We start from the raw sequence: 7,977 nt of genomic DNA, 5'->3' as shown, positions 1-7,977 counted from the left end.
GAGGAGGGAAAAGGGTCAAAGAAGAGGAGGAGATGGAGTAACAAGGAAACTAGGAGGAAAAGGGGCAAGAAGAGGAGGAGATGGGGTAACAAGGAAGAAGAGGAGGGAAAAGGGTCAAAGAAGAGGAGGAGATGGAGTAACAAGGAAACTAGGAGGAAAAGGGGCAAGAAGAGGAGGAGATGGGGTAACATTGAAGAAGAGGAGGGAAAAGGGTCAAAGAAGAGGAAGAGATGGGGTAACAAGGAAACTAGGAGGAAAAAGGGGCAAGAAGAGCAGGAGATGGGGTAACAAGGAAGAAGAGGAGGGAAAAGGGTCAAAGAAGAGGAAGAGATGGGGTAACAAGGAAACTAGGAGGAAAAAGGGGCAAAGAAGAGGAGGAGATGGGGTAATAATGAAGACTAGTAGAAAAGGGGAAAAGAAGAGGAGGAGATGGGGTAACAAGGAAGAAGAGGAGGGAAAAGGAGGAGATGGGGTAACAAGGAAGAAGAGGAGGGAAAAGGGTAAAAGAAGAGAAGGAGATGGGGTAACAAGGAAAATAGGAGGAAAAGGGGCAAGAAGAGGAGGAGATGGGGTAACAAGGAAGAAGAGGAGGGAAAAGGGTCAAAGAAGAGGAGGAGATGGGGTAACAAGGAAACTAGGAGGAAAAGGGGCAAGAAGAGGAGGAGATGGGGTAACAATGAAGAAGAGGAGGGAAAAGGGGCAAAGAAGAGGAGGAGATGGGGTAACAAGGAAGAAGAGGAGGGAAAAGGGTCAAAGAAGAGAAGGAGATGGGGTAACAAGGAAACTAGGAGGAAAAGGGGCAAGAAGAGGAGGAGATGGGGTAACATTGAAGAAGAGAGGGAAAAGGGGCAAAGAAGAGGAGGAGATGGGGTAACAAGGAAGAAGAGGAGGGAAAAGGGTCAAAGAAGAGAAGGAGATGGGGTAACAAGGAAACTAGGAGGAAAAAGGGGCAAAAAAGAGGAGGAGATGAGGTAATAATGAAGACTAGGAGGAAGAGGGGAAAAGAAGAGGAGGAGATGGGGTAACAAGGAAGAAAAGGAGGGAAAAGGAGGCAAAGAAGAGGAGGAGATGGGGTAACAAGGAAGAAGAGGAGGGAAAAGGGGCAAAGAAGAGGAGGAGATGGGGTAACAAGGAAACTAGGAGGAAAAAGGGGGAAAAGAAGTGGAGGAGATGCGGTAACAAGGAATAAGAGGAGGGAAAAGGGTCAAAGAAGAGGAGGAGATGGGGTAACAAGGAAACTAGGAGGAAAAGGGGCAAGAAGAGGAGGAGATGGGGTAGCAAGGAAGAAGAAGAGAAAAAAGGGGTCAAAGAAGAGACGATGGGGTAACAAGGAAGACTAGGAGGGAAAAAAGGGCAAAGGTCAACACATTGTTTCCCTATTGCTCGACAGTGTAAAAAAATGTAAAAGGAGTCGGATAAAGCCTAGAGAGACATCAGAGTGCTATATGTGTCTTTTCGGGACAATTTGGATGCTTCACAGTATTGTGATTCACAGCAAATTTATCAGCTTCAAATAGAATTTTTTTGAACAAAAAAAAATGGTCAAACCTGTCGAATTCCTATTTAAAAAGACTCGATTATTTCTATTAAGGAATTTAAAGACCTGAATTTCCTCTAAATTCTGGAGATCTCATTGATCAAATATCTGTGGAATATGCTTTAAAAAAGCAACTCTGACCCATAGGGCTACATCAAGCAACATACAAAACCTAAATGATCTCCTCTAAAGTGGGTAAGAAACCTTCTGATGACAGAGTCAAATCTGTTTTGGAAGCGCAAGGCGAGGGAGACATATAATATTAGGCCATTATTTAAGATTCTTACAACTCTGCTATTTATTTTCCAAATTTTTACCAAATTTCCCAAGAATCAGGCTGGATGCAATAAATACATAATTTTCAAAATTTCCTACCTCAAATTAAAAAAATTAAATTCCTGTAGCACAATGTAGCTCTAAAGAGGGAAAATGACAGTGACAGTGAGTAGACTTTCTTATTCGGGGCGATCACTCATGGAATCACTCTGAACCTTTATCACCATCTAGTGGAGTCGGCGACTAAACGCTGGACCCTAAAATCCACCAGCAACACATGGAAAGGTACTTTTATACGATCTCTCGCTATTTTCGATTATGGCATGTGTCCTTAGGAAACATATAAAACCTTTTAACACCTTTTTTTATGTAATTCAAAGAAAATAAAATTGTATTTCAAAGTTTAGGTTTACAAAATGAATATTTGAGATCTAAACGATTTCTACACTTTGCCTCCATCTAAAGAATCTTTCGACTTGTATTTCTCATTCTATAAAATCCTTTAGACATTATCTTGTGGGGTGATTGCCCAATTCTGTCTGCCCCGGGAGTGACAGAATGTATTCTGGGCAAACTACGATTGAGGGGGAGGAAAAATGTGACCTAGGAAAACCCGAGATGATGCCGGTGCAAAAATGACTTGTCCATATGTCCGGCAGCTAAAGACATCTCCTAATGGCCAACACCAGTAGAATTCCCCCGGCGTCGACACTTCTCCAGATGGTTTTATTGCATCCAATATTAATGACCAAATATAGATTAGAACTGAAATTACAGATGGTCGATGAGAAGGGGTATAAAACAGACCTGGGCGCATGGTGTTATTTCCCCAGACCGACCCTGACTCCGGAGGTAAGATTGAGATATCTCCTAACCATCACCAACCCTTATCACAATAGTCCAAGTCATAAAAGCCGCGTAGAATAGTAAAATCCTAACCCGTAGTAACAAGGAAACGACAATGAATCTAATAATACGTGATAAGAATGTCTGGGTTTCTTTATTATTGGGGTTTTGTGTGTTTTTTTATGGTCGGTTTCTGGTTGACTTTGACCTCCCATCATCGGGCAGAATTACCATACTTCCCAATTTTTGTTTTCTCCTCCCGGTTTTCCCAGAACCATAACTCTTTTATTTTTCTCATTCAACAAGAAAACAGCTGACCGCACCACCAGAGTACTCGTTCCAATAGCCGAACATGCCAACTTACAGCTGAAGCTGGCCACTCGATCTTGGGTGCTTAGCCGAAGAAACATTTAGATACATCTCATAGGCAAAGAAAAGTGGCAGCGTTCACCGATCTTCTAAAACAGGTAAACCTTTATTCAGTCATGATAAAATCTTCACGGCTCGGGGGTGTACATACAGAAGAGTGTGTAGGTCCGAACGACGGCCGTTTCGCGCCGATCTGGTGCTTCTACGGGTCAGTCAGTGAGTGCTGCCACTTTTCTTTGCCTATGAGATGTATCTTTTACTTTTCTGTCCACATAGACATACGGGGGCTTGTTTTTTGCGGGACGAGTTGGACTTTTGAATACCTCCATTCTTTTTACCATATAGTGCACTGGAGAAAGGAAAAAAAAGTCCAACTGTGGTGAAATAGGGAAAAATAACACGATTCTGACTATGTTTTTTAGGAATTGTTTGTACGCTGTACATTTTGTTGGAAAATTGACTTTGAAAAATGATTCTACTCATCAATACGATTACGGCAATACCAAACATGTCCAGATTTTTTTATTATTTCAGTGGTCAAAAAAAATCAGGAGTTTGCAAAAAAAAAAATAGTGGGGGGGTGGTCGCCAATTTTTTGAGACCTGTAACATTTTTATTTTTCACCGATGGAGCTGGGCGACAATTTTTTTTTTGAGGGGTGACACCATGTTTTTATTGATACAGTTTTGGGATACATGTGTGTGACTTTTTCATAGCTTGTTGCAGCCTTTTTTTGTGGAATTTTGGCGTTCTTGATTTGTATTTGCTTACGGTGTTTACTGATTGGGTTGTTTTTATATTTTGATGGATCTGACTTTTCTGAGGGTGGTGATATTTACATTTTTTTTTAAGATCTTTATTTTCAATGGGGAAAAGTGGGTGATTTGAACGTTTATTTTTTTCATATTTTTTAAAACTTTTTTTACTTTTCGCTATTGTCCGATCATTTGTGCTATATACAGTGATGTCACAGCATTGCATGATAAATCATCGGTGACCCTGGTGGGGAGAATGATGCGCATGCACGCCGGCGCCTTATAGATGCTGCAGTCAGAGAGTGACAGGTTAACAATGGTGTGCCGAGCTCCGCTCCTCCCGATTGCTAGGGGCAAGTCCTGGCTGTAATACGCAGCCGCCACCTTCCAGGTATAGGGTGGGCTCACTGCAGGAACTGATGCAGTGGGGATACATTATTATTAGGGGGTCCCTCTTACTTCCGTTGTGTGTCTGTTTTTAGAGCAGAAAAGAAACAACTCATCATGCCAAACTTTATATTTTTGCATTCTACAAACCGACACATAAAGGAATCCAGACGGACCCCCTAATAATCCAAGAGGCCCCCTCTGAGTCCTCTATAGTAGTCAGGCGACAGCTCGTTACTGAGGTCGTTACCGCAGAGGAAAAGGGATCCAGGACATAGACCGACAGGGACAGATGGCTGCAGTGTAGGGGGGTCCAGCTCTGATGGTGGGCTACAGGTGCTGTATCAAGGGTCCAAACACACATTAGCCATCCACCTGTTATCTATCCATTATCTATCCATTATCTATCTATTATCTATCTATTATCCATCTATCTATTATCTATCTATCAATTTATATCTATCATCTATTATCTATCTATCATCTATCTATTATCTATCTATCTATCTATTATCTATCTATCTATCTATCTATCTATTATCTATCATATACCTATCTATCATCTATCTATTATCTATCTATCTATCTCTCTTTATCTATCTATTATCGATCTATCGTCTATCTATCTATTATCTGTCTATCATCTGTCTATTATCTATCTATCTATTATCTATCATCTATCTATTATCTATCTATCATCTATCTATTATCTATCTATCTATTATCTATTATCTATCTATTATCTATCTATCTATTATCTATCTATTATCTATTATCTATTATCTATCTATTATCTATCTATCCATCTATTATCTATCTATTATCTATCTATCTATCTATTATATATCCATCTATTATCTATATAATCTATATATTATCTATTATCTATCATCTATCTATTATTCATCTATCTATTATCTATCTATCTATCTATCATCTATTATCTATCTATTATCTATCCATCTATTATCTTTCTATCATCTATTATCTATCTATTATCTATTATCTATCTATCTGTCTATCTATTATCTATCTATTATCTATATCTATATAAATAAAGATTATTATTATTATATCTATTATCTATCTATCTGTCTATTATCTATCTATTTATTATCTATCTGTCTATTTTTATCTAGCTATTATTTCTCTATTATCTATCTATTATCTATCTATTATTTATTTTCTATCTGGTGTCTATTATCATCTATTTATTTATTTATTATCTATCTATTATCTATCTATTTATTATCTATTATTATTATTATTATACATTTTTATAGCGCCATTTATTCCATGGCGCTTTACATGTGAACGGGGCGATCTATCCATTATCTATCTATCTATCTATCTATCTATCTATCTATCTATCTATCTATCTATCTATCTATCTATCTATCTATCATGTATCTATATATTATCTATCTATATATAATTATCTATCTATATATCTATCTATCTATCTATCTATTATCTATATATTATTTATTTTCTATCTGTTATCTATCTATTATCATCTATTTATATATTACACAGGTCAACAAAAAAAATTTTTTTTTCTGGTGTCCAAAATATTTTAATGAATTTGGGGTATTTTTGGGGTGCTGATTCTGAATATGTCATCAGTTTTGCCAGATTGGCTCAAGTTTTTGAGATTTTTGGTATCTTATTTATAGCACTTGTTGAAAAAGCTTCAAATTTGGTGTTCCAATGGTGTGGAGAGAGACAAAAAATCATCATGATGACTGTTATTTCTGTGCAGTGCAAGTGCAAGGATTCAATAAGCATAAGAAACGAAAATGGGAGTAACATGGAATCTGCAAGAAGGCCTGTCCCTCATTGTGAAGCACCCCAAAGATACCTCAAATTCATTAAAATATTTTGGACACCAGAAAAAAAATTTTTTTTTGTTGACCTGTGTAATAGATAGATAGATAGATAGATAGATAGATAGATAGATAGATAGATAGATAGATGATAGATGATAGATAAAAGATAGATAATAGATAGATAATAGATAGATAGATAAATAGATAATAGATAGATGGATGGATAGATAGATAGATAGATAGATAGATAGATAGATAGATAGATAGATAGATAGATAATAGATAGATGGATGGATGGATGGATGGATAGATGGATGGATGGATAGATGGATAGATAGATAGATAGATAGATAATAGATATATAGATAGATAGATAGATAGATAGATAATGGATAGATGGATAATAGATAGATAATAGATAATGGATAGATAATAGATAGATAGTAGATAGAAGATAGATAGATGGATAATGGATAGATAGATAGACAGATAATAGTTAGATAATAGTTAGATAATAGATACATAATAGATAGAAAGATATATAATAGATAGAAAAAAAGATAGATAGATAATAGATAGATAGATAATAGGTAAATAGATAGATAATACATAGATAGATAATAGATAGATAACACTGGTCAACAGCATTTTTGGTGCCAAAGATATTTCATCGAATTTAGGGTATTTTTGGGGTGCTGATTCTGAATATGTCATCAGTTTTGCCAGATTGGCTCAAGTTTTTGAGATTTTTGGTATCTTATTTATAGCACTTGTTGGTAAATGCGACGCATCATCTCATTAATTTCTTTGGATTAGTACTTGAACTGAGCAGTTCTCAATATAGTTTTGTGTTAATTAGTGTTCTAAAAGTTTGTTCATAGCTTGATTTTTGCACTAACTTTATGTTGTTGTCTGTTTTCCAGTGAAAAGCATGAACTCATCAAGAAGAAGTTGTCTTAACGATCCAGACTCATTCTGTTACATTTGTGGTGAATACACACTGCCAAAACATAGAAGAAACATAACAGACTTCATAAAAAAAGTGCATTTTGCCTATTTTGGGGTTATGCTTGGGGACCAAGACAAGTTTTGGGCACCACACATAGTGTGCAAAGCATGTATCGAATTATTACGAAAATGGAGCAAAGGACAAAGAAAAAGCTTCAAATTTGGTGTTCCAATGGTGTGGAGAGAGCCAAAAAATCATCATGATGACTGTTATTTCTGTGCAGTGCAAGTGCAAGGATTCAATAAGCATAAGAAACGAAAATGGGAGTAACATGGAATCTGCAAGAAGGCCTGTCCCTCATTGTGAAGATGTGCCTGTACCTGTGTTTACCATAAATAACAGTCATCATGATGATTTTTTGGCTCTCTCCACACCATTGGAACACCAAATTTGAAGCTTTTTCTTTGTCCTTTGCTCCATTTTCGTAATAATTCGATACATGCTTTGCACACTATGTGTGGTGCCCAAAACTTGTCTTGGTCCCCAAGCATAACCCCAAAATAGGCAAAATACACTTTTTTTTACGAAGTCTGTTATGTTTCTTCTATGTTTTGGCAGTGTGTATTCACCACAAATGTAACAGAATGAGTCTGGATCGTTAAGACAACTTCTTCTTGATGAGTTCATGCTTTTCACTGGAAAACAGACAACAACATAAAGTTAGTGCAAAAATCAAGCTATGAACAAACTTTTAGAACACTAATTAACACAAAACTATATTGAGAACTGCTCAGTTCAAGTACTAATCCAAAGAAATTAATGAGATGATGCGTCGCATTTACCAACAAGTGCTATAAATAAGATACCAAAAATCTCAAAAACTTGAGCCAATCTGGCAAAACTGATGACATATTCAGAATCAGCACCCCAAAAATACCCTAAATTCGATGAAATATCTTTGGCACCAAAAATGCTGTTGACCAGTGTTATCTATCTATCTATCCATCCATCTATCTATTATCTATTATC

The sequence above is a fragment of the Ranitomeya variabilis genome, chromosome 4 (genome assembly GCF_051348905.1).
Source record: "Ranitomeya variabilis isolate aRanVar5 chromosome 4, aRanVar5.hap1, whole genome shotgun sequence".
In the NCBI taxonomy this organism is placed as follows: domain Eukaryota; kingdom Metazoa; phylum Chordata; class Amphibia; order Anura; family Dendrobatidae; genus Ranitomeya; species Ranitomeya variabilis.
This window is presented reverse-complemented; position numbering follows the sequence as displayed.